The sequence below is a fragment of the Orbicella faveolata genome, unplaced genomic scaffold (genome assembly GCF_042242905.1).
Source record: "Orbicella faveolata isolate gen_17 unplaced genomic scaffold, um_ofav_v1 contig_1, whole genome shotgun sequence".
NCBI classification, from domain to species: domain Eukaryota; kingdom Metazoa; phylum Cnidaria; class Anthozoa; order Scleractinia; family Merulinidae; genus Orbicella; species Orbicella faveolata.
The window spans coordinates 35,634,646-35,660,503 of NW_028301536.1; the positions used below are offsets into that span (position 1 = coordinate 35,634,646).

General features: G+C 39.1%; 3 pseudogenes; 2 read left to right on the forward strand and 1 right to left on the reverse strand.

Annotated features, from left to right (window-relative positions):
- Nucleotides 1-7,966: 7,966 nt before the first annotated feature.
- On the reverse strand, nucleotides 7,967-8,697 carry LOC149118894 (uncharacterized; annotated as a pseudogene).
- A 653-nt stretch (nucleotides 8,698-9,350) lies between these two features.
- On the forward strand, nucleotides 9,351-10,142 carry LOC149118895 (uncharacterized; annotated as a pseudogene).
- Nucleotides 10,143-24,815: 14,673 nt separating this feature from the next.
- Nucleotides 24,816-25,607, forward strand: LOC149118896 (uncharacterized; annotated as a pseudogene).
- Nucleotides 25,608-25,858: the final 251 nt, after the last annotated feature.

The window sequence follows — 25,858 nt, forward strand, 5'->3', positions numbered from 1 at the left end:
TAAATTAAACAAGACCTTACAACTTCAGAACCATTCCCTTTAGCTCTTTAGTCACGGAGAGTATTATGGAGTTGTCCGAGTTATACAGTTAAACATTTAAGAATTCTGGTTTAAAGAACGAATAACTGACTAGAAAAGCCTAGAACAGCAAGTTATAGCTACAATACTCTATATTAATACGTTTCAACTACTGACTACGAGAAAAAAATTATCCGTCAGCGATTGAAGCATGCAAATATTTCTATTTTAGTCCGAGTAGTAGTTACATTATTTCTACCCAGTAACGTCAGCAATGTTGAGGGAACACTATGTTGAAACTAACAGTCCTTTTTCTCGAAATTCTTAGAGATCTTACTCTTCATGGTCACCTGACTCTAAGAGAAGTTATTTGCTTCCCGTTCACCTAATTTGCGACATTACAGTTAATATAATAGTCAAGGCTTAATAACTTTGATATAAGAAGAAGATACGCAAAGTAAAGAAGTGAAGAAGCGTACAGTGAAGTAATGACTATTAATATCATGGTTATCAGTTTACGAAAGTTTATTCTGTCCTGGCAGGACTCCTCCAACACTGCCGTGACCTTACTCTGATTATTTTTCCCGTGGAAAAAAACACAACAAAAAAAAACAAGTTCAACAACAAAAGCTCTACATACTAACGCATGGTTAGAAAAGGTTTACCTGTAAATTCTGGAGAAATTATGACATTTGGGCCTCTACATTTCAACCGTTAGTAAGTTGCGACCTGTTTTATTCGGCTCGGCAACATTGCTCCTACTTTTCGTTTGCATTAAAACTGGACTGAGATAATGCTTTTGTTTAGTCCAAAAACAAGTAGCAAGTAGTTGAACGGCCGATGCGCATGCAACCCGCAGCGAGAAACAATAATATAGAATGATTCCTTTTTTCCACACTTTGACAATCGCAAAATCAGTTGACAAATTTAATCCTAGGAAATGGCAGGCAACATTGTGTTTTTATTAAGAGAACACATTATATATTAATGACTTCGATATACATTCACTTTATTAAGACAATAAACAAAGTAAAGAAGTGAACAAGCGTACACTGCAGTAATGAGTATTAATACCATGTTTATTAGTTTTTGAAATTTAATTCTGTCCTGACAGGGCTTCTCCAACATTGCAATAACCTCAGTCTGATTATTGTTTTCCCGTCCGAAAAAAACAACAAAAGCTCTACATACTAAAGGATGGTTTAGTAAACTTTTAGCTGTAAATTCCAGAGAAATTATGACTTTTTTGGGGACAATTATAATAATTAAACTAATAGTAATCAAAGATTATGGGCGCTTTCCATTCGATCAAAAGTTACGGTGTGAATTTCCTGGAATGTCCATGGGCGAATGGTACAGACTTTCCAGTGTGGAAAACGATAAGCCGCACAGTTTTATTCGCTTGGAATTTTTCAATGACTTCGAGGTTTAAATCGCAAATATAGAAGGAAACAGATCACTGATAAGTCGACATTGTGACTTTTTATAGACCACGGCAGCGGGGACCTTATACAAACCACAACGGCGGCGAAAACAAAGAGTTTGAATAATGAGTCATGCAATGGTTCTGGACGCGTCATAAACCTTTTGTACATTTCCTAGCCAACCTATGCAAAAGAAAGGACCCGTCAACACGTATCCGAATATTTTTGAATCCGCAACTTTTTAATTTCTTTCCGGATACGGCTTCCGTCCACACGCATCCGGCGAATTCGGCAGCGAATCCGGATATTCTCGAATCTGCTCTCCAGAGTCACGGTGATAACGATAACGTGTGGACGGTGAATTCGGATACTTTCGAAATCAGATGACGGAGCAAAATCGTGTCTAGCCTCTTACCGAACAGTAAACCAATATGGCGGAACAACGTGTGGGCCTAGTTTCTCTGGATGGAATCCGGACACCATCGGATGCGTGGAGACAGGCGAAATCGATTTGAATACGCTACGTGTGGACGGGGAAATTTTTGTATCTCCGGAGGGAAATTGTTGCGGATTCAAAAATATCCGGATAAGTGTGGACGGGGGCAAACAAGTACACCACGGGAGCACTATTTTAATAAAACGCTTTCTTGACGAATTTAGCTGTAGCTAATATTTATCAACATATAAGTGGAAAGGTTCTAAAGTAAAATAATAATCCATTTTCGAATATGCGCCGCCGTCGTCCTTGCTTGAGATCTCCAGCTTGCTATGATCGCCGTCAAAAGAACTAGCGCTGAATAGAAAATTTCTAAATAAGTCGGCCTCTTTTTGAGATTTTTATTATTTTTCTTTTGTAAACTTAAGATAAAATGATTGACTTAAATTTTGTCAAATTAAAGAAAATACGATGTTTTGTGCCCTTGAAGGTGGGAAGTAACCTTAAAAGAATAGCAGCAATAAGTTGCCCAGACCAAATAGACTACGAAAAGTCCTAACTGTTTTTTCTCACATATGTTTAAATTAGAGATCTCTTCTAGTCAAAAAGCTTACACGTTATAATGAGGTTTATACAATGATTTTCGATTCCTTAGTGTGATTAGTTATATGGAAACATGCAATAGCCAAAGTAGTTTTGATTTGACCTAAATGCATTAGTTTTTATTGAAACTAATAGTATACGGTATCCCCTTAATATGGTGTCCGCTTAATGCAGATTGCACTGTGATACTTTATAGGTTCTAGATGTTGCTCCTGATGTTGCGTATTCTTACAGACAGTAAGGGAGCGGGAGCGCCTGGATCAGAGCAAAAATACCATTGGTCGTCAGCTAAATTTTAACGTTTTTGTCTTTTCTATATCTCGTTCTGGAAATTTCGTTTAAAGACATGGCTACAAATAAATTGAAGTCGCTGCTGAAAATTAGTTTTTGTGTATTAAAATATGACTGCCCTGCTCCAGGAAATATCTCAACATGGATACCCCGTTCTAGATCAAGGGCACCAGAATGGCAACCCCTAGGACACCACAGACCAGTATACGTATTTTATGAGGGCACCTTGCACCTCTGGGGGCTATCCAGCTTCCGTAGAGCTTGGACGGTTAGACTAGCTAGACTAACTGACAAGCCCGACACCCAATCAGTGGTTAACAAGTTAAAAGGAAATAAGATGCTACAGCGACAGAAAACCAGTTTAAAAACAGTATTTAACTTGGCTTTAAGGGCTTAACTTCTAACATGAGCACGATGAACCCCATATTCTTTCAACTTCGAAATTGTCGTAAGCATGATCAGATCAACTCATATGCAAAATTGAAAAAAAGAAATTTGCAAAGTTACTTAGAGCTACTTTAAATTTTGGAAATTTTAGGTGATTCTGAACCTGTGCCCGTGATTTCTTTTAATCTTTTTGGAAAATTTAAATCGTGATATGTAAATTGCAATTCTATAAAATTAGGCACTTAAAAGTTTGCGTGCTGCAAGAGTCTGTAAGTCAACATTTAAGTAGTTTTGGCAGTTTCATCAGACTCTAGTCTGATCCTTTGCAGACGGCCAGCAGAGAAAAAAGGCTTTCGACAATTGATAGGCAAACATATTGGAGGACGCAACACGGTCTCCAAGGGAAAGTTGTGCTTTCGTTGAGGTTCGTTTTCACACAACATGAAATACTACACTTTTGCTAGTGTTTGCTTAGCAAACGGTATCCGCTTAATATGGTGTCCTCTTAATTAATGCAGGTTTCAATGTTATACTTTATAAGTACTAGATGTTGTGTATTTCTACGGGCAGTATGGGAACGGGGGAGACTGGGCCAGAGCAAACATAGGATAGGTAATCGGTTTAATTTAAACTTTCTTTATCTTTTTAATATCATGTTCTGCAAATTTAGTGTAAAGAAATTCTCCACAAGTAAATAGAATTCGCTGCTGAAAATTGGTTTTTGTGCATTTGAAATATCATGCCCTGCTCAAGGAATATGGATACTCCGTTTAAGATCAAGGGTACCAAAATCACAATTCCTAGGACGGCACATAGCAGTATAGGTACTTCATAGGAGTACCCCTCACGTGCACCCCTAGGGGCTATCAAGCTCACCTAGAGCTTGGACGGCTAGAACAGCGAGGGAAAATGAAGAGATAATGATCGACGGGATTACTGATTCGTGTGTCGAAGAAGCTGCATCGTAAAGGTTTGCACGGTTATAAATGAGAGTGACGATGAAGCTGTCGACGTATAATTGACTAGTTGAGCAAATAAAGCGAAAATGATCCCTTTTACAAGGTTACGGATTCGGGCATGGAAGCTAAAAGAAAAGTCATTTTCTCCTCACTTAATGTAGTTACAGCTGGAGTTGTTTTGCTTTTTTACATTGAAATCCTATTTGAACATTTGGCTCTTAATCCAAAACTAAATATGGGCATTGTCCCTAGTAAGTGACCCCTAAAACACCCTCCAGTCAGCTACCGAAAGGAAAATTACGTCGAATCTTTACCGTAGTATCATTGAAGATAGAAATTCAACCAAAGGAAACACAAACACTTACAGCCATTTCAAGGACGTCAGGTTATCAAATATTCCAGACGGAAGGCTGCTCAGTTCGTTTTGGTTAAGAGCCCTGAAATTCAATGACAGTTTTTCATTTTAAAGAAGTAAGCAGTAAACAGTTTATTAAATACTCGTGATTTTACTAAGACCGCCATGGAATACATGTTACTTAAGTGATAAGTTAATAAGGATGGTAAATTTTAAGCTCGGTAATGAAATGTGAAGGTGAGTTAATCAACATGACACGACGGTGGGACAAAGAAAAATTCTGAGTCCCCGACAGGAATCGAACCCATGACCTCCTCCCATTCATCTTCACATTTCATTACCGAGCTTAAAATTCACCATCTTTATTAACTTATTACTGCTCACGATGACTTCGATAGCGTTGATCCTAGCACTATGCAGGACACCTGTCATATATGAACTCAGTTAAATGACCTTGCTCTCCATGAGTTCTCGTAGCTCAGTGGATAGAGCGCCCGCCCGGTGTTTGGCAGGTCATGGGTTGGATTCCTGTCGGGGACTCAGAATTTTTCTTTTTCCCACGCTCGTGTCATGTTAAATTAAATCAGCGAGCGAACCTTCTTTACTACCAATGTCAAGCGTATATAACAACTTTTCAGATAAATTAACAAGACCTTACAACTTCAGAACCATTCCCTTTAGCTCTTTACTCACGGAGAGTATTATGGAGTTGTCCGAGTTACACAGTTAAACATTTAAGAATTCTGGTTTAAAGAACGAATAACTGACTAGAAAAGCCTAGAACAGCAAGTTATACCTACAATACTTTTTATTAATACGTTTCAACTACTGACTACGAGAAAAAAATTATCCGTCAGCGATTGAAGCATGCAAATATTTCTATTTTAGTCCGAGTAGTAGTTACATTATTTCTACCCAGTAACGTCAGCAATGTTGAGGGAACACTATGTTGAAACTAACAGTCCTTTTTCTCGAAATTCTTAGAGATCTTACTCTTCATGGTCACCTGACTCTAAGAGAAGTTATTTGCTTCTTGTTCACCTAATTTGCGTCATTACAGTTCATAAAATAGTCAAGGCTTAATTACTTTGATATAAGAAGAAGATACGCAAAGTAAAGAAGTGAAGAAGCGTACAGTGAAGTAATGAGTATTAATATCATGGTTATCAGTTTATGAAAGTTTATTCTGTCCTGACAGGACTCCTCTAACACTGCCGTGACCTTACTCTGATTATTTTTCCCGTGGAAAAAAAAAACAAAACAAAAAAAAAAACAAGTTCCACAACAAAAGCTCTACATACTAACGGATGGTTAGAAAAGGTTTACCTGTAAATTTTGGAGAAATTATGACATTTGGGCCTCTACATTTCAACCGTTAGTAAGTTACGACCTGTTTTATTCGGCTCGGCAACATTACTCTTACTTTTCGTTTGCATTAAAACTGGACTGAGATAATGGTTTTGTTTAGTGAAAGAACAGACCATGTTCGTCAACCAACTACTGTCATCAGAACTGAGTGGAGGAAATGGTGTATTTTAACGTTTGATTAGCCTCGTCTCCAAGCCATCCTTTGCCACGAGATAGGATTAACCGTTATTTTCATGGCTGATGGAAGCGTATCAGTTAGCGTACAAATGCGTCAACCTATTATTACATGTGATCAAAAACCCTCGGAAGTAACTGCTGTAACTGGTTTCCATACAAGTATCTTTCGTGAAATGATCTTAATAGGGACGATAAATTATAACAATTATGCAAGTAGTTGAACGACCGATGCGCATGCAACCCGCAGCGAGAAATAATAATATAGAATGATTCCTTATTTCAGCACTTTGACAATCGCAAAATCAGTTGACAAATTTAATCCTAGGAAATGGCAGGCAACATTGTTTTTTCACTAAGAGAGCACATTATATATAAATGACTTCGATATACGTTCACTTTATTCAGACAATAAACAAAGTAAAGAAGTGAACAAGCGTACACTGCAGTAATGAGTATTAATACCATGTTTATTTGTTTATGAAAGTTAATTCTGTCCTGACAGGATTTCTCCAACATTGCAATAACCTCAGGCTGATTATTGTTTTCCCGTGCGAAAAAACAACAAAAGCTCTACATACTAAAGGATGGTTTAGTAAACGTTTAGCTGTAAATTCTAGAGCAATTATGAATTTTTTTGGGACAATTATAATAATTAAACTAGTAGTAATCAAAGATTATGGGCGCTTTCCATTCTACCAAAACTTACGGTGTGAATTTCCTGAAATGTCCATGGGCGAATGGTACAGTCTTTCCAGTGTGGAAAGCGATAAGCCGCACACTTTTATTCGCTTGGAATTTTTCAATGGCTTCGAAGTTTAAATCGAAAATATAGAAGTAAACAGATCACTGATAAGTCGACATCTTGACTTTTCATAGACCACGGCAGCAGGGACCTTATACAAACCACAACGGCAGCGAAAACGTCGCAAAAGGGTTTAAATAATGCGTCATACAATGGTTCTGCACGCGTTATAAATCTTTGTGCATTTCCTAGCCAACCTATGTAAAACAAAGGCCCCGTCCACACGTATTCGGATATTTTTAAATCCGCAACTTTTTCTTACCGGATACGGCTTCCGTCCACACGCATCCGGCGAAATCCGGGCAGTGAATCCGAATATTTTCGCATCCGCTCTCCAGAGTGGAAAAAAATAAATCCGCAACGAATCCGATAACGTGTGGCCGGTGAATCCGGATATTTTCGATTACGATGACGTAGCAAAATCGTTTCCAGTCTCTTACCGAATAGTAAACCAATCTGGCGGCACAACGTGTAGGCCTAGTTTCTCTAGAGTGAATCCGGATACCATCGGATGCGTGTGGACAGGCGAATTCGATTGGAATACGCTACGTGTGGACGGGGAAATTTTTGATCTCCGGAGGGAAAAAGTTGCGGATTCAAAACTATGCGGATAAGTGTGGACGGGGGCAAACAAGTACACCACGGGAGCACTATTTTAATAAAACGCTTTCTTGACGAATTTAGCTGTAGCTAATATTTATCGACATATAAGTGGAAAGGTTCTAAAGTAAAATATTAATCCATTTTCGAATATGCGTCGCCGTCATCCTTGCTTGAGATCTCCAGCTTGCTATGATCGCGGTCAAAAGAACTAGCGCTGAATAGAAAATTGCGAATTTGCATCATTTCCGAAAAAGAGGACAACCTCGTGAGGTATACTCAAATATTGAACATTTTTTCCTGGAAATTTCCGTTCCATTTGATTTTCAGAAGTAAAGGCTTTTTTAAAACAATTTGAAGTAAAAACTAACGGTAAAAGCGCCCGACGTTTCGACCGAACTTCGGTCATTTTTAAGCTTAAAAGTTTTGCATACGTATAAGTATAAAACAACGAAGTAAAAGTATGTAAACTACAAAAATGTAAAAAAGGGTGTTAAGAACAATAAAATGCGTGCAAGAATAACATAATTAAAAATAATTAAAAAATTATGCACGATTTGAGCCTGACTGTACATTGAGACTTGGTCTCAGTTCATTAATAAAAAATACATTTCATAAATGAGACAGTCAAACTTTTTCTTGCACTTTTTTTAAGCTGGTAAAATTCTTGGTAAGATCCTTGGACACATAAGAATGTTTTACACGAAAATGTTTTCCAGTGGAGAAAGACGCATTCTTAAGCTCGTCTACGCGTTGATGCAAATGCCGCCGCGTGCAGCCAACGTAACCTGCATCACACAGGTCACAATTAAATTGATAAACAAGGGATTGTTGGTTAACAATAGACGGCTTGATTTCGCGCCGTTTTAGATGTTGTTTGATCTTGTGACTAACAAACGTGGGCTGGACAGTCACTTGAATTTTCTGGCTCAGATCTTTGAGTTGTGCTCGTACAATGTCGGCTGAAGCTTGGTCTTTAAATGGCAGAACAACGCGAACAGGATCTAATTCATTGTTAACAGCTGGTAACTCGGGAACAGGTTGATCAGAAGCTTTGACTACAATAAAGCGCGAGATGATGCAATTAATTAACCTGTCTGGGTAACTCAGTCGAGAAAACTCTATTTTGAGGCTAACACATTCCTCGGAAAAGTAGGACCAGTTGGAAGAGAGGCGGAAGACAAGATCAAGCATAGTTTTTAGTAAGCCGCGCTTGTAGCGATCATCAACATGGCTCTTGTAATGCAGCAGAAAGCCAGTGTTGATAGGTTTGACGTATACTTTGGTTTGGATTTGTATAGGTCTGTTAAGGAGCCGTGTGCCAAGAAGCGGAAGACTGGCACTCTTCGGTTAAGTTCACTAATAATAATAATAATAATAATAATAATACTAATACTAATAATAATGATAATTAAAACATATTTATACAGGATTGCTGAATCAGTATTAAGGAAAAAACTGCTATCAATGCAAGTCCTGTGTAAAAAATAAATAAATAAATGAATAAATGAATAAAAACTAAGTAAAACTAGAAAAAAGTTACATTAAAATTAGGTTACATAGAAAGGAATTATTAGATTCATACGAGCAGGCCTGAGCTGCGTTCGAGGAGCGCTTTGGCCATGTAGACATTGTTGAGTTAGCTGGGAAGAAGCGCATAGATCAATTTCCGACCATAGTGAAAGAAGTCAGTGTGCAGATCAGGCCGTATCAAGAAATAGCTTCAAGAATGATAGGCATTTTCAAGGAGTTCAACTTCCTTCATGAGCTTTACTCTCAAGTCCCCGAGGCAACTTTAGCTAAACTTTCTGCACGCCTTTGTGGTTTATGGGTCGAGTTTGATGAAGGAAAACCAAAAATATAAACGTAGAATTCATTTGTAAATTAGCTGGAAAAAGAGGCAGAAATCAGTGAGTCCAAGCAGCGGAGGATGCCGGAGAAGAAGTGGAAGCGTCCAGATACTTCTAAAGGCGATAGGGGTAAGCCAGTAGACAAATCTCAATCTGGGCTATCTGCAGGAGCCACAGGAGAATCTCTAGGCACCAGTTATGGAACAAAGAAGTGCCCAATTCACCAGTCTACTAATCACGCTTAGCAAGAGTGCAAACGTTTTGAGGGAATGTTGCCTAGCAAAAAGGAGAAAGTTGTTGAGAAACACAAATTATACTTATAATGTCTATTACCTGGTCATCGTCTGAGTAAATGTTATAGTAGAAATAAATGAAGAGTTCAGAACTGTGACATGCGTCATCATACCCTCGTACATAAAGTCGACTTGAAATTTACTAAACAAGCAAAAGCAATCCGTGAATCAGAAAGAGTGCCTGAAGTTGAGAATGATTTAGCACCAGTCCAGTTCTGGAAAGCGAAGACTCCTCACCACGTCTGGCTGTGGAGCCACAGAAGGGGTATCGCCAATCAGCGCACACAGTGTTGTGTGACTGGTGGTCCTGCTTTCGTTGCAGTACTTCCCATTTTTGTCTTTCGAGAAAAAGGAAAACAACAAGTGATGGCATTGCGTGACTCAGGCTGTGAGTTGAAGTTATATGCGACAGACGCTAATCCTGCAGATGACATCACCCGAGAGCTAAGTCCTACAGAGCTTGGATTGGGCTTTCGATACAATAATATACCCAATTTCCTGTACAAGTCAGCAGAATTCTGGCCGGAAAATAGAGTCAAAGCATCCTGCGAGAAAGACGACGTGAGTGAGAAGAGGTAGGGAAGATGGGCTGGAGCAGCTCAGGAAAATGAGGTCCTGTTAGAGGTGGATGAAGTATTCGTCACTGATCAAACTAAGACGAATTACAGTTTATGTGATGCGACTCGCACACAATAGAAAAGCTAAGGGGGAACCAAGTCTACTAGGTTTACTTAAGTCGAAAGAAATGAGAACTTCTCAGGATTAAATTGTAAAGAGGGCGCAAGTTGAGTCATTCAGCGAAGAGATACAGTTTCTGGAGATGGGCCACCACTCGCCACCTGAGCCCTTGCACAATCAAATTAGGCAAGAGTATTGGATCATCCATGGCCGCCAGGAGGTGCGAAACGCGTCGTTCAAGTGTAACTACTGTTATCGCCAGACAGTAAAGACTCAAGAGCAGCAAATGGGAAGTCTGTGAGAGTGGCAACTTGAGCTAGAAATGGTGTTTAGGAACACTTGAGTTGACTTTTTGGACCTATGTTAGTTAAGGAAAGACGTAGTAAAATTACTTTGTACGGCGTCTTTGTTCACTTGCATGAGTATTAGGCCGTGTCACCTTGAACTTGAATTGTGGATCATTTTTCAAAAGATCATTTCATTATAGTATTTAAGAGATTCATTGCTAGACGTGGATGACCGCAGAGCATCCACAGTGGTAATGGAACGAACTTTGTCGCTGCAAATAATGAGTTGCGGAAATGTATTGTATTAAACTATTGTGGGCATAAAAAGACCAAGTGGAAATTTCAGCTGCCTAGCGCCCCGCACTTTGAACGAACATGGGAGGGACTAGGAAAGTGCAAAAAGAAAACGCTGAAAGCCATTCTGAAACACAGGACTGTTTTCAAAGTAGTACTGAGAACTGCACTTGTCGAGACAGAAGGGATACTAAACAGTTCACCGATTATTCAAGTATCCAATGATGCAGAGGACATTGAAGAGTTAACGCCAAGGCATTTTTTTGTTGTTGGGGGCGAATCCAACTTATAAAGATGCTGAAGTTAGTGACAGAGCGATCAACTCGACAAAGATGTGGCGACAGTCCCATGCGCTAGCTATATATAATTTCTTCTGCAGACGTTTTACCGGGGAGTACCTTCCTAGCCTGACAGAAACATGGAAGAAGCGACAACCGATAAAACAGAACCTCAAAGAAGAAAATGTCGTCTTAGTTGCTAAACCAAATTAGCCGTAAGGCGTATAGCCGTTAAGCAGAATCTTGTCCACTCATGCTGGGCAGGATGGGTTGGTTCGGGCAGTTACAGTGCGCACTCAGCACGGGGAGTACAAGAGTCCGATTACGAAACTTTGTTTATTAGAGGAAGCGGAAGAGTAGACTTGTTAATTGTCTCAACAAAGATTATGTCTCTAATAGGGACGGGGATGTGCCTCCCGCTTCTTGAACTTTCATTTTGGGTCGCGTTACTATGTTATAAATGACAGGCCAGCTCGTTGCTAGAAGCCACGTGCGAGCGTGTGAGATGAGTTGAATTGTAAAACATGTGCGGTGTTGTTGTACGTGTGAAGCCCGCGAATAAAGTTGTCAAACTATAATAGCAAATTTTAAACGTCCTCAAGCAACAATAAATGTCAAGCGTATATAGCAGTTTAGTATAATTTCAAAGCTGAACAAAGAGTTTCCAGCAATCTGATTGGTCGAGCGATTCCTTATATGACGCTATATTCACCGCTCCAGGCGGTGAATATAATAACATTTTCGAGGCCCGGATTCTAAGCTCGCCAACTTTGCCATCTCGGCAAGTAGACATGGCGGACAGTTGCTGAATCAAATTTTCATTTATTCGAAAGACATCACTTCAAGTCCAGGATATTTGGAAGGAGGGAGAATTTTCAAAATGACTGCTGTCACCCTTGGACCAAAAATCCTTTGAAGAACTCGTAATCAAGGAATTTTAAGAATCGCAAACGCAATGGTTACGTTGATCGCCAGCAGATCAGATCGATTGACCGAAATTTATTTTTCTTCAAACTAAAACTACTCATTTTTAGACAACGATGACAGCTGTGAATGAGGTCAACAACGATAAAACAAAGGCACGGGATGAATTTATTTTTCGTAGTGTTTCGCTTGTTTGTTTTACTGCCGAACTTGATATGTAAATTGATTCACAATCGATGTAAGCTTACATGTAAGCTTATTATTAAAACTACGGCTCCATGCGTGTATGAAAACGAACAGTCTGTTCTAGTCGTTACTCTGTGTTTCACCCCTGAAAATTATACTAAAACAACTATTCGCCTCAGGCTCGGTGAACATTGGTGAATATTCACCTCGACTTCGTCTCGGTGAATATTTACCAATGTTCACCATCGAGAGAGATCTAAGTTTAAAACAGATAATTACCGAACGCAAATAGATCTGTGGCAAACGGTTTGTTTACCTCTAAAAAGTACTAAATATAGAATTCTCATGGCGTTCGAGGTGTTATCTTTTAAAATCGAACTTTTCGATCGCTCGCCCGATAAGCGAAGCTAGCACGTGCGAGGCTCCTAACTATTATACAAGAAACTAATTGAATATCCAGAGGCTGCTCACCGAGAGGTAGATATTGCAACATTTGGATCGATTTTCCGGAATAGTGTTGCACAAGCTTAGCCTGGAACCGGCGCACAAGCTCGGTGTCAAGTTATGACCCTAAATCATAAAGCGCAGCAACAAGAAAGCAATAGAAAAATTAACTGAGAACGTCAAAATTATTTGCCTTCAAACACCCATTTGGAAGGTAAGCTGTCATCGAAGTATTATCTCAGGTTTACTGGGTAGTTTTAATGGGAAGTGGTAGGGTTTTTCAATGGTTTGCTCAGAAAGCGAGCTAAGGCTAGTCGCATTGTTTACATTTCCTGGTTGAACAAAATCTCTTCGAAAGGTCAAATTGGGTCAACTTGTATAGAGCCGCTCGCCTCAGAAATAAATTTTGCCAAGAAAAAGTTACATCACGTTCAAAACCAGCTCTTGTACTTGCTAGAATTGAATTTTCAAAGAATTCTACATAATACCGAGTGTGTTTTGAGATGTTTGAAAACGGTTTGGAATTTTTGATTTTCAAAGTCTAAAAATTTGGGTTCTCTTTAGTTGCTCTCCAGGAATTCGGAAATACAATAGTAAGTCTAAAATATCATCAAGGCAGCTTAGCAATACCTCCTAAATAAAATTATAAACTACGGAAAGCCAAAATTTGCTATGCGCCTTCACGTGATTTCGATTATTTGATCATAAAATTTGACCTCATTTCTGTGATTTTTTCGGCTTCACGGGTTGTCGGTGGTTTTTCGTAATTTTCTCAAAAATGTAAAAACTCTAGAACCTAAGACTTATATCACGATTCTTAGCATACCATAGGTTATCTCTGGACGAAATATCAAGGGGTCCATTTTTCCAACCCTATGCCACATTTTTCCAATCTCACTCGGTCCCTATAAATAGTCGCTCTCAAGTACTTTTGGCAGTTTCATCAGACTCTAGTCTGATCCCTTGCAGACGGCCAGCAGAGAAAAAAGTCTTTCAAAAATTGATAGGCAAACATATTGGAGGACTCAACACCCTCCAATGGAAAGTTGAGCTTTCGTTGAGGTTCGTTTTCACACAACATGAAATACTACACTTTTGCTAGTGTTTGCTTAGCAAACGGTATCTGCTTAATATGGTGTCCTCTTAATTAATGCAGGTTTCAATGTTATACTTTATAAGTACTAGATGTTGTGTATTTCTACGGGCAGTATGGGAACGGGGGAGGCTGGGCCAGAGCAAAAATGGGATAGGTAATCAGTTTTAATTTAAACTTTCTTTATCTTTTTAATATCATGTTCTGCAAATTTAGTGTAAAGAAATTCTCCACAAGTAAATAGAATTCGCTGCTGAAAATTGGTTTTTGTGCATTTGAAATATCATACCCTGCTCAAGGAATATGGATACCCCGTTTAAGATCAAGGGTACCAAAATCACAACCCCTAGGACGGCACATAGCGGTATAGGTACTTCATAGAAGTAGCCCTCACGTGCACCCGTAGGGGCTATCAAGCTCACCTAGAGCTTGGACGGCTAGAACAGCGAGGGAAAATGAAGAGATAATGATCGACGGGATTACTGATTCGTGCGTCGAAGAAACTGCATCGTAAAGGTTTGCACGGTTATAAATGAGAGTGACGATGAAGCTGTCGACGTATAATTGACTAGTTAGGCAAATAAAGCGAAAATGATCCCTTTTACAAGGTTACCGATTCCTGCATGGAAGCTAAAAGAAAAGTCATTTTCTCCTCACTTAATGTAGTTACAGCTGGAGTTGTTTTGCTTTTTTACATTGAAATCCTATTTGAACATTTGGCTCTTAATCCAAAACTAAATATGAGCATTGTTCCTAGTAAGTGACCCCTCAAACACCCTCCAGTCAGCTACCGAAAGGAAAATTACGTCGAATCTTTACCGTAGTATCATTGAAGATAGAAATTCAACCAAAGGAAACACAAACACTTACAGCCATTTCAAGGACGTCAGGTTATCAAATATTCCAGGCGGAAGGCTGCTCAGTTCGTTTTGGTCAAGTAACCTGAAATTCAATGACATTTTTTCATTTTAAAGAAGTAAGGAGTAAACAGTTTATTAAATACTCGTGATTTTACTAAGACCGCCACGGAATACATGTTACTTAAGTGATAAGTTAATGAGGATGGTGAATTTTAAGCTCGGTAATGAAATGTGAAGGTGAGTGAATCAACATGACACGAGCGTGGGACAAAGAAAAATTCTGAGTCCACGATAGGAATCAAACCCATGACCTCCTCTCATTCACCTTCACATTTCATTACCGAGCTTAAAATTCACCATCTTTATTAACTTATCACTGCTCACGATGACTTCGATAGCGTTGATCCTAGCAGTATGCAGGACACCTGTCATATATGAACTCAGTTAAATGACCTTACTCTCCACGAGTTCTCGTAGCTCAGTGGATAGAGCGCCCGCCCGGTTTTTGGGAGGTCGTGGGTTCGATTCCTTTCGGGGACTCAGAATTTTTCTTCGTCCCACGCTCGTGTCATGTTGATTAATTTACCTTCACATTTCATTACCGAGCTTAAAATTCACCATCTTTATTAACTTATCACTGCTCACGATGACTTCGATAGCGTTGATCCTAGCAGTATGCAGGACACCTGTCATATATGAACTCAGTTAAATGACCTTGCTCTCCATGAGTTCTCGTAGCTCAGTGGATAGAGCGCCCGCCCGGTGTTCGGGAGGTCATGGGTTGGATTCCTGTCGGGGACTCAGAATTTTTCTTTGTCCCACGCTCGTGTCATGTTAAATTAAATCAGCGAGCGAACCTTCTTTACTACCGATGTCAAGCGTATATAACATAACTTTTCAGATAAATTAAACAAGACCTTACAACTTCAGAACCATTCCCTTTAGCTCTTTAGTCACGGAGAGTATTATGGAGTTGTCCGAGTTATACAGTTAAACATTTAAGAATTCTGGTTTAAAGAACGAATAACTGACTAGAAAAGCCTAGAACAGCAAGTTATAGCTACAATACTCTATATTAATACGTTTCAACTACTGACTACGAGAAAAAAATTATCCGTCAGCGATTGAAGCATGCAAATATTTCTATTTTAGTCCGAGTAGTAGTTACATTATTTCTACCCAGTAACGTCAGCAATGTTGAGGGAACACTATGTTGAAACTAACAGTCCTTTTTCTCGAAATTCTTAGAGATCTTACTCTTCATGGTCACCTGACTCTAAGAGAAGTTATTTGCTTCCCGTTCACCTAATTTGCGACATTACAGTTAATATAATAGTCAAGGCTTAATAACTTTGATATAAGAAGAAGATACGCAAAGTGAAGAAGGGAAGAAGCGTACAGTGAAGTAATGAGTATTAATATCATGGTTATCAGTTTAAGAAAGTTTATTCTGTCCTGGCAGGACTCCTCCAACACTGCCGTGACCTTACTCTGATTATTTTTCCCGTGGAAAAAAAAACAACAAAAAAAACAAGTTCAACAACAAAAGCTCTACATACTAACGGATGGTTAGAAAAGGTTTACCTGTAAATTCTGGAGAAATTATGACATTTGGGCCTCTACATTTCAACCGTTAGTAAGTTGCGACCTGTTTTATTCGGCTCGGCAACATTGCTCCTACTTTTCGTTTGCATTAAAACTGGACTGAGATGATGCTTTTGTTTAGTCCAAAAACAAGTAGCAAGTAGTTGAACGGCCGATGCGCATGCAACCCGCAGCGAGAAACAATAATATAGAATGATTCCTTATTTCCACACTTTGACAATCGCAAAATCAGTTGACAAATTTAATCCTAGGAAATGGCAGGCAAGATTGTGTTTTTACTAAGAGAGCACATTATATATTAATGACTTCGATATACATTCACTTTATTAAGACAAGAAACAAAGTAAAGAAGTGAACAAGCGTACACTGCAGTAATGAGTACCATGTTTATTAGTTTTTGAAAGTTAATTCTGTCCTGACAGGGCTTCTCCAACATTGCGATAACTTCAGTCTGATTATTGTTTTCCCGTCCGAAAAAAACAACAAAAGCTCTACATACTAAAGGATGGTTTAGTAAACGTTTAGCTGTAAATTCTAGAGAAATTATGACTTTTTTGGGGACAATTATAATAATTAAACTAGTAGTAATCAAAGATTATGGGCGCTTTCCATTCGATCAAAAGTTACGGTGTGAATTTCCTGGAATGTCCATGGGCGAATGGTACAGACTTTCCAGTGTGGAAAACGATAAGCCGCGCAGTTTTATTCGCTTGGAATTTTTCAATGACTTCGAGGTTTAAATCGCAAATATAGAAGCAAACAGATCGCTGATAAGTCGACATTGTGACTTTTCATAGGCCACGGCAGCAGGGACCTTATACAAACCACAACGGCAGCGAAAACAAAGAGTTTGAATAATGAGTCATACAACGGTTCTGCACGCGTCATAAATCTTTTTACATTTCCTAGCCAACCTATGCAAAAGAAAGGACCCGTCAACACGTATCCGAATATTTTTGAATCCGCAACTTTTTAATTTCTTTCCGGATACGGCTTCCGTCCACACGCATCCGGCGAATTCGGCAGCGAATCCGGATATTCTCGAATCTGCTCTCCAGAGTCACGGTGATAACGATAACGTGTGGACGGTGAATCCGGATACTTTCGAAATCAGATAACGTAGCAAAATCGTGTCCAGCCTCTTACCGAACAGTAAACCAATATGGCGGAACAACGTGTGGGCCTAGTTTCTCTGGATGGAATCCGGACACCATCGGATGCGTGGGGACAGGCGAAATCGATTTGAATACGCTACGTGTGGACGGGGAAATTTTTGTATCTCGGGAGGGAGAAAGTTGCGGATTCAAAAACATCCGGATAAGTGTGGACGGGGGCAAACAAGTACACCACGGGAGCACTATTTTAATAAAATGCTTTCTTGACGAATTTAGCTGTAGCTAATATTTATCAACATGTAAGTGGAAAGGTTCTAAAGTAAAATAATAATCCATTTTCGAATATGCGTCGCCGTCATCCTTGCTTGAGATCTCCACCTTGCTATGATCGCCGTCAAAAGGACTAGCGCTGAATCGAAAATTTCTAAATAAGTCGGCCTCTTTTTGAGATTTTTATTATTTTTCTTTTGTAAACTTAAGATAAAATGATTGACTTAAATTTGTCAAATTAAAGAAAATACGATGTTTTGTGCCCTTGAAGGTGGGAAGTAACCTTAAAAGAATAGCAGCAATAAGTTGCCCAGACTAAATAGACTACGAAAAGTCCTAACTGTTTTTTCTCACATATGTTTAAATTAGAGATCTCTTCTAGTCAAAAAGCTTACACGTTATAATGAGGTTTATACAAGGATTTTCGATTTCTTGGTGTGATTAGTTATATGGAAACATGCAATAGCCAAAGTAGTTTTGATTTGACCTAAATGCATTAGTTTTTATTGAAACTAATAGTATACGGTATTCCCTTAATATGGTGTCCGCTTAATGCAGATTGCACTGTAATACTTTATAGGTTCTAGATGTTGCTCCTGATGTTGCGTATTCTTACAGACAGTAAGGGAGCGGGAGCGCCTGGATCAGAGCAAAAATACCATTGGTCGTCAGCTAAATTTTAACGTTTTTCTCTTTTCTATATCTCGTTCTGGAAATTTCGTTTAAAGACATGGCTACAAATAAATTGAAGTCGCTGATAAATATTAGTTTTTGTGTATTAAAATATGACTGCCCTGCTCCAGGAAATATCTCAACATGGATACCCCGTTCTAGATCAAGGGCACTAGAATCGCAACCCCTAGGACACCACAGACCAGTATAGGTATTTTATGAGGGCACCTTGCACCTCTGGGGGCTATCCAGCTTCCGTAGAGCTTAGTCGGTTAGACTAGCTAGACTAACTGACAAGCCCAACACCCAATCAGTGGTTAACAAGTTAAAAGGAAATAAGATGCTACAGCGACAGAAAACCAGTTTAAAAACAGTATTTAACTTGGCTTTAAGGGCTTAACTTCTAACATGAGCACGATGAACCCCATATTCTTTCAACTTCGAAATTGTCGTAAGCATGATCAGATCAACTCATATACAAAATTGAAAAAAAGAAATTTGCAAAGTTACTTAGAGCTACTTTAAATTTTGGAAATTTTAGGTGATTCTGAACCTGTGCCCATGATTTCTTTTAATCTTTTTGGAAAATTTAAATCGCGATATGTAAATTGCAATTCTATAAAATTAGGCACTTAAAAGTTTGCGTGCTGCAAGAGTCTGTAAGTCAACATTTAAGTAGTTTTGGCAGTTTCATCAGACTCTAGTCTGATCCTTTGCAGACGGCCAGCAGAGAAAAAGAGGCTTTCGACAATTGATAGGCAAACATATTGGAGGACGCAACACGGTCTCCAAGGGAAAGTTGTGCTTTCGTTGAGGTTCGTTTTCACACAACATGAAATACTACACTTTTGCTAGTGTTTGCTTAGCAAACGGTATCCGCTTAATATGGTGTCCTCTTAATTAATGCAAGTTTCAATGTTATACTTTATAAGTACTAGATGTTGTGTATTTCTACGGGCAGTATGGGAACGGGGGAGGCTGGGCCAGAGCAAAAATAGGATAGGTAATCGGTTTAGTTTAAACTTTCTTTATCTTTTTAATATCATGTTCTGCAAATTTAGTGTAAAGAAATTCTCCACAAGTAAATAGAATTCGCTGCTGAAAATTGGTTTTTGTGCATTTGAAATATCATGCCCTGCTCAAGGAATATGGATACCCCGTTTAAGATCAAGGGTACCAAAATCACAATTCCTAGGACGGCACATAGCAGTATAGGTACTTCATAGGAGTACCCCTCACGTGCACCCCTAGGGGCTATCAAGCTCACCTAGAGCTTGGACGGCTAGAACAGCGAGGGAAAATGAAGAGATAATGATCGACGGGATTACTGATTCGTGTGTCGAAGAAGCTGCATCGTAACGGTTTGCACGGTTATAAATGAGAGTGACGATGAAGCTGTCGACGTATAATTGACTAGTTGAGCAAATAAAGCGAAAATGATCCCTTTTACAAGGTTACCGATTCCTGCATGGAAGCTAAAAGAAAAGTCATTTTCTCCTCACCTAATGTAGTTACAGCTGAAGTTGTTTTGCTTTTTTACATTGAAATCCTATTTGAACATTTGGCTCTTAATCAAAAACTAAATATGGGTATTGTCCCTAGTAAGTGACCCCTCAAACACCCTCCAGTCAGCTACCGAAAGGAAAATTACGTCGAGTCTTTACGGTAGTACCATTGAAGATGGAAATTCAACCAAAGGAAACACAAACACTTACAGCGTCTCCAAGGACGTCAGGTTATCAAATATTCCAGGCGGAAGGCTGCTCAGTTCGTTTTGGTGAAGAACCCTGAAATTCAATGACATTTTTTCATTTTAAAGAAGTAAGCAGTAAACAGTTTCTTAAATACTCGTGAGTTTACTAAGACCGCCATGGAATACATGTTACTTGAGTGATAAGTTAATAAGGATGGTGAATTTTAAGCTCGGTAATGAAATGTGAAGGTGAGTTAATCAACATGACACGAGCGTGGGACAAAGAAAAATTCTGAGTCCCCGACAGGAATCGAACCCATGATCTCCTCCCATTCACCTTCACATTTCATTACCGAGCTTAAAATTCACCATCTTTATTAACTTATCACTACTCACGATGACTTCGATAGCGTTGATCCTAGCAGTATGCAGGACACCTGTCATATATGAACTCAGTTAAATGACCTTGCTCTCCATGACTTCTTGTGGCTCAGTGAATAGAGCGCCCGCCCGGTGTTCGGGAGGTCATGGGTTCGATTCCCTTCGGGTATTCAGAAATTTCCTTTCTCCCAGGCTCGTGTCATGTTAAATTAAATCAGCGAGCGAACCTTCTTTACTACCGATGTCAAGCGCATATAACATAACTTTTCAGGTAAATTAAACAAGACCTTACAACTTCAGAACCATTCCCTTTAGCTCTTTAGTCACGGAGAGTATTATGGAGTTGTCCGAGTTATACAGTTAAACATTTAAGAATTCTGGTTTAAAAAACGAGTAACTGACTAGAAAAGCCTAGAACAGCAAGTTATACCTACAATACTTTTTATTAATACGTTTCAACTACTGACTACGAAAAACAAATTATCCGTCAGCGATTGAAGCATGCAAATATTTCTATTTTAGTCCGAGTAGTAGTTACATCATTTCTACCCAGTAACGTCAGCAATGTTGAGGGAACACTATGTTGAAACTAACAGTCCTTTTTCTCGAAATTCTTAGAGATCTTACTCTTCATGGTCACCTGACTCTAAGAGAAGTTATTTGCTTCCCGTTCACCTAATTTGCGACATTACAGTTCATATAATAGTCAAGGCTTAATTACTTTGATATAAGAAGAAGATACGCAAAGTAAAGAAGTGAAGAGGCGTACAGTGAAGTAATGAGTATTAATATCATGGTTATCAGTTTATGAAAGTTTATTCTGTCCTGGCAGGACTCCTCTAACACTGCCGTGACCTTACTCTGATTATTTTTCCCGTGGAAAAAAAAACAAAACAAAAAAAAAAACAAGTTCCACAACAAAAGCTCTACATACTAACGGATGGTTAGAAAAGGTTTACCTGTAAATTCTGGAGAAATTATGACATTTGGGCCTCTACATTTCAACCGTTAGTAAGTTGCGACCTGTTTTATTCGGCTCGGCAACACTGCTCCTACTTTTCGTTTGCATTAAAACTAAACTGAGATAATGGTTTTGTTTAGTGAAAAAACAGACTATGTTCGTCAACCAACTACTGTCATCAGAACTGACTGGAGGAAATGGTGTATTTTAACGTTTGATTAGCCTCGTCTCCAAGCCATCCTTTGCCACGAGATAGGATTAACCGTTATTTTCGTGGCTGATGGAAGCGTATCAGTTAGCGTACAGTGGCGTCAACCTATTATTACATGTGATCAAAAACCCTCGGAAGTAACTGCTGTAACTGGTTTCCATACAAGTATCTTTCGTGAAATGATTTTAATAGGGACGATAAATTATAACGATTATGCAAGTAGTTGAACGGCCGATGCGCATGCAACCCGCTGCGAGAAATAATAATATAGAATGATTCCTTATTTCAGCACTTTGACAATCGCAAAATCAGTTGACAAATTTAATCCTAGGAAATGGCAGGCAACATTGTTTTTTTACTAAGAGAGCACATTATATATAAATGACTTCGATACACGTTCACTTTATTAAGACAATAAACAAAGTAAAGAAGTGAACAAGCGTACACTGCAGTAATGAGTATTAATACCATGTTTATTAGTTTATGAAAGTTAATTCTGTCCTGACAGGGCTTCTCCAACATTGCAATAACCTCAGTCTGATTATTGTTTTCCCGTGCAAAAAAAACAACAAAAGCTCTACATACTACATAAAGGATGGTTTAGTAAACGTTTAGCTGTAAATTCTAGAGAAATTATGACTTTTTTGGGGACAATTATAATAATTAAACTAGTAGTAATCAAAGATTATGGGCGCTTTCCATTCGATCAAAAGTTACGGTGTGAATTTCCTGGAATGTCCATGGGCGAATGGTACAGACTTTCCAGTGTGGAAAACGATAAGCCGCACAGTTTTATTCGCTTGGAATTTTTCAATGACTTCGGGGTTTAAATCGCAAATATAGAAGCAAACAGATCACTGATAAGTCGACATTGTGACTTTTTATAGACCACGGCAGCAGGGACCTTATACAAACCACAACGGCAGCGAAAACAAAGAGTTTGAATAATGAGTCATACAACGGTTCTGCACGCGTCATAAATCTTTTGTACATTTCCTAGCCAACCTATGCAAAAGAAAAGACCCGTCAACACGTATCCGAATATTTTTGAATCCGCAACTTTTTAATTTCCTTCCGGATACGGCTTCCGTCCACACGCATCCGGCGAATTCGGCAGCGAATCCGGATATTCTCGAATCTGCTCTCCAGAGTCACGGTGATAACGATAACGTGTGGACGGTGAATCCGGATACTTTCGAAATCAGATGACGTAGCAAAATCGTGTCCAGCCTCTTACCGAACAGTAAACCAATATGGCGGAACAACGTGTAGACCTAGTTTCTCTGGATAGAATCCGGACACCATCGGATGCGTGGAGACAGGCGAAATCGATTGGAATACGCTACGTGTGGACGGGGAAATTTTTGTATCTCGGGAGGGAGAAAGTTGCGGATTCAAAAATATCCGGATAAGTGTGGACGGGGGCAAACAAATACACCACGGGAGCACTATTTTAATAAAACGCTTTCTTGACGAATTTAGCTGTAGCTAATATTTATCGACATATAATTGGAAAGGTTCTAAAGTAAAATATTAATCCATTTTCGAATATGCGTCGCCTTCATCCTTGCTTGAGATCTCCAGCTTGCTATGATCGCGGTCAAAAGAACTAGCGCTAAATAGAAAATTGCGAATTTGCATCATTTCCGAAAAAGAAGACAACCTCGTGAGGTATACTTAAATATTGAACATTTTTTCCTGGAAATTTCCGTTCCATTTGATTTTCAGAAGTAAAGGCTTTTTTAAAGCAATTTGAAGTAAAAACTAACGGTAAAAGCGCCCGACGTTTCGACCGAACTTCGGTCATTTTTAAGCTTAAAAGTTTTGCATACGTATACGTATAAGTACAAAACAACGAAGTAAAAGTATGTAAACTACAAAAATGTAAAAAAGGGTGTTAAGAACAATAAAATGCATGCAAGAATAACATAATTAAAAATAATTAGAAAATTTTACACGATTTGAGCCTGACTGTACATTGAGACTTGGTCTCAATTCATTAATAAAAAATACATTTCATAAATGAGACATTCAAACTTTTTCTTGCACTTTCTTTAAGGTGGTAAAATTCTTGTAAGATCCTTGGGCACATAAGAATGTTTTACACGAAAATGTTTTCCAGTGGAGAAAGACGCATTCTTAAGCTCGTCTGCGCGTTGATGCAAATGCCACCGCGTGCACGTCACAATTAAATTGATAAACAAGGGAATGTTGGTTAACAATAGACGGCTTGATTTCGCGCCGTTTTAGATGTTGTTTGATCTTGTGACTAACAAACGTGGGCTGGACAGTCACTTTCTGGCTCAGATCTTTGAGTTGTGCTCGTACAATGTCGGCTGAAGCTTGGTCTTTAAATGGCAGAACAACGCGAACAGGATCTAATTCATTGTTAACAGCTGGTAACTCGGGAACAGGTTGATCAGAAGCTTTGACTACAATAAAGCGCGAGATGGTGCAATTGATTAACCTGTCTGGGTAACTCAGTCGAGAAAACTCTATTTTGAGGCTAACACATTCCTCGGAAAAGTAGGACCAGTTGGAAGAGACGCGCAAGGCAAGATCAAGCATAGTTTTTAGTAAGCCGCGCTTGTAGCGATCATCAACATGGCTCTTGTAATGCAGCAGAAAGCCAGTGTTGATAGGTTTGACGTATACTTTGGTTTGGATTTGTATAGGTCTGTTAAGGAGCTGTGTGCCAAGAAGCGGAAGACTGGCACTCTTCGGTTAAGTTCACTAATAATAATTAATAATAACAATAATAATAATAATAATAATAATAATAATAACAAAAACATATTTATACAGGATTGCTGGATCAGTATTAAGGAAAAAACTGCTATCTATGCAAGTCCTGTGTAAAAAATAAATAAATAAATAAATAAATAACAACTAAGTAAAACTAGAAAAAAGTTACATTATAATTAGGTTACATATAAAGGAATTATTAGATTCGTACGAGCAGGCCTGAGCTGTGTTCGAGGAGCGGTTTGACCATGTAGACATTGTTGAGTTAGCTGCGAAGAAGCGCATAGATCAATTTCCGACCATAATGAAAGAAGTCAGTGTGCAGATCAGGCCGTATCAAGAAATAGCTTCAAGAATGATAGGCATTTTCAAGGAGTTCAACTTCCTTCATGAACTTTACTCTCAAGTCCCCGAGGCAACTTTAGCTAAATTTTCTCAACGCCTTTGTGGTTTATGGGCCGAGTTTGATGAAGAAAAACCAAAAATATAAACATAGAATTCATTGTATATTAGCTGGAAAAAGAGGCAAAAATCAGTGAGTCCAAGCAGCGGAGGATGCCGGAGAAGAAGTGGAAGCGTCCAGATACTTCTAAAGGCGATAGGGGTAAGCCAGTAGACAAATCTCAATCTGGGCTATCTGCAGGAGCCACAGGAGAATCTCTAGGCACCAGTTATGCAACAAAGAAGTGCCCAATTCACCAGTCTACTAAACACGCTTAGCAAGAGTGCAAACGTTTTGAGGGAATGTTGCCTAGCAAAAAGGAGAAAGTTGTTGAGAAACACAAACTATACTTATAATGTCTATTACCTGGTCATCGTCTGAGTAAATGTTATAGTAGAAATAAATGAAGAGTTCAGAACTGTGACATGCGTCATCATACCCTCGTACATAAAGTCGACTTGAAATTTACTAAACAAGCAAAAGCAATCCGTGAATCAGAAAGAGTGCCTGAAGTTGAGAATGATTTAGCACCAGTCCAGTTCTGGAAAGCGAAGACTCCTCACCACGTCAGGCTGTGGAGCCACAGAAGGGGTATCGCCATTCAGCGCACACAGGGTTTTGTGACTGGTGGTCCTACTTTCGTTGCAGTACTTCCCATTTTTGTCTTTCGAGAGAAAGGAAAACAACAAGTGATGGCATTACGTGACTCAGGCTGTGAGTTGGAGTTATATGCGACAGACGCTAATCCTGCAGATGGCATCACCCGAGAGCTAAGTCCTACAGAGCTTGGATTGGGCTTTCGATACAATAATATACCCAATTTCCTGTACAAGTCAGCAGAATTCTGGCCGGAAAATAGAGTCAAAGCATCCTGCGAGAAAGACGACGTGAGTGAGAAGAGGTAGGGAAGATGGGCTGGTGCAGCTCAGGAAAATGAGGTCCTGTTAGAGGTGGATGAAGTATTCGTCACTGATCAAACTAAGACGAATTACAGTTTATGTGATGCGATTCGGACACAATAGAAAAGCTAAGAGGGAACCCAGTCTACTAGGTTTACTTAAGTCGAAAGAAATGAGAACTTCTCAGGATTAAATTGTAAAGAGGGCGCAAGTTGAGTCATTCAGCGAAGAGATACAGTTTCTGGAGATGGGCCACC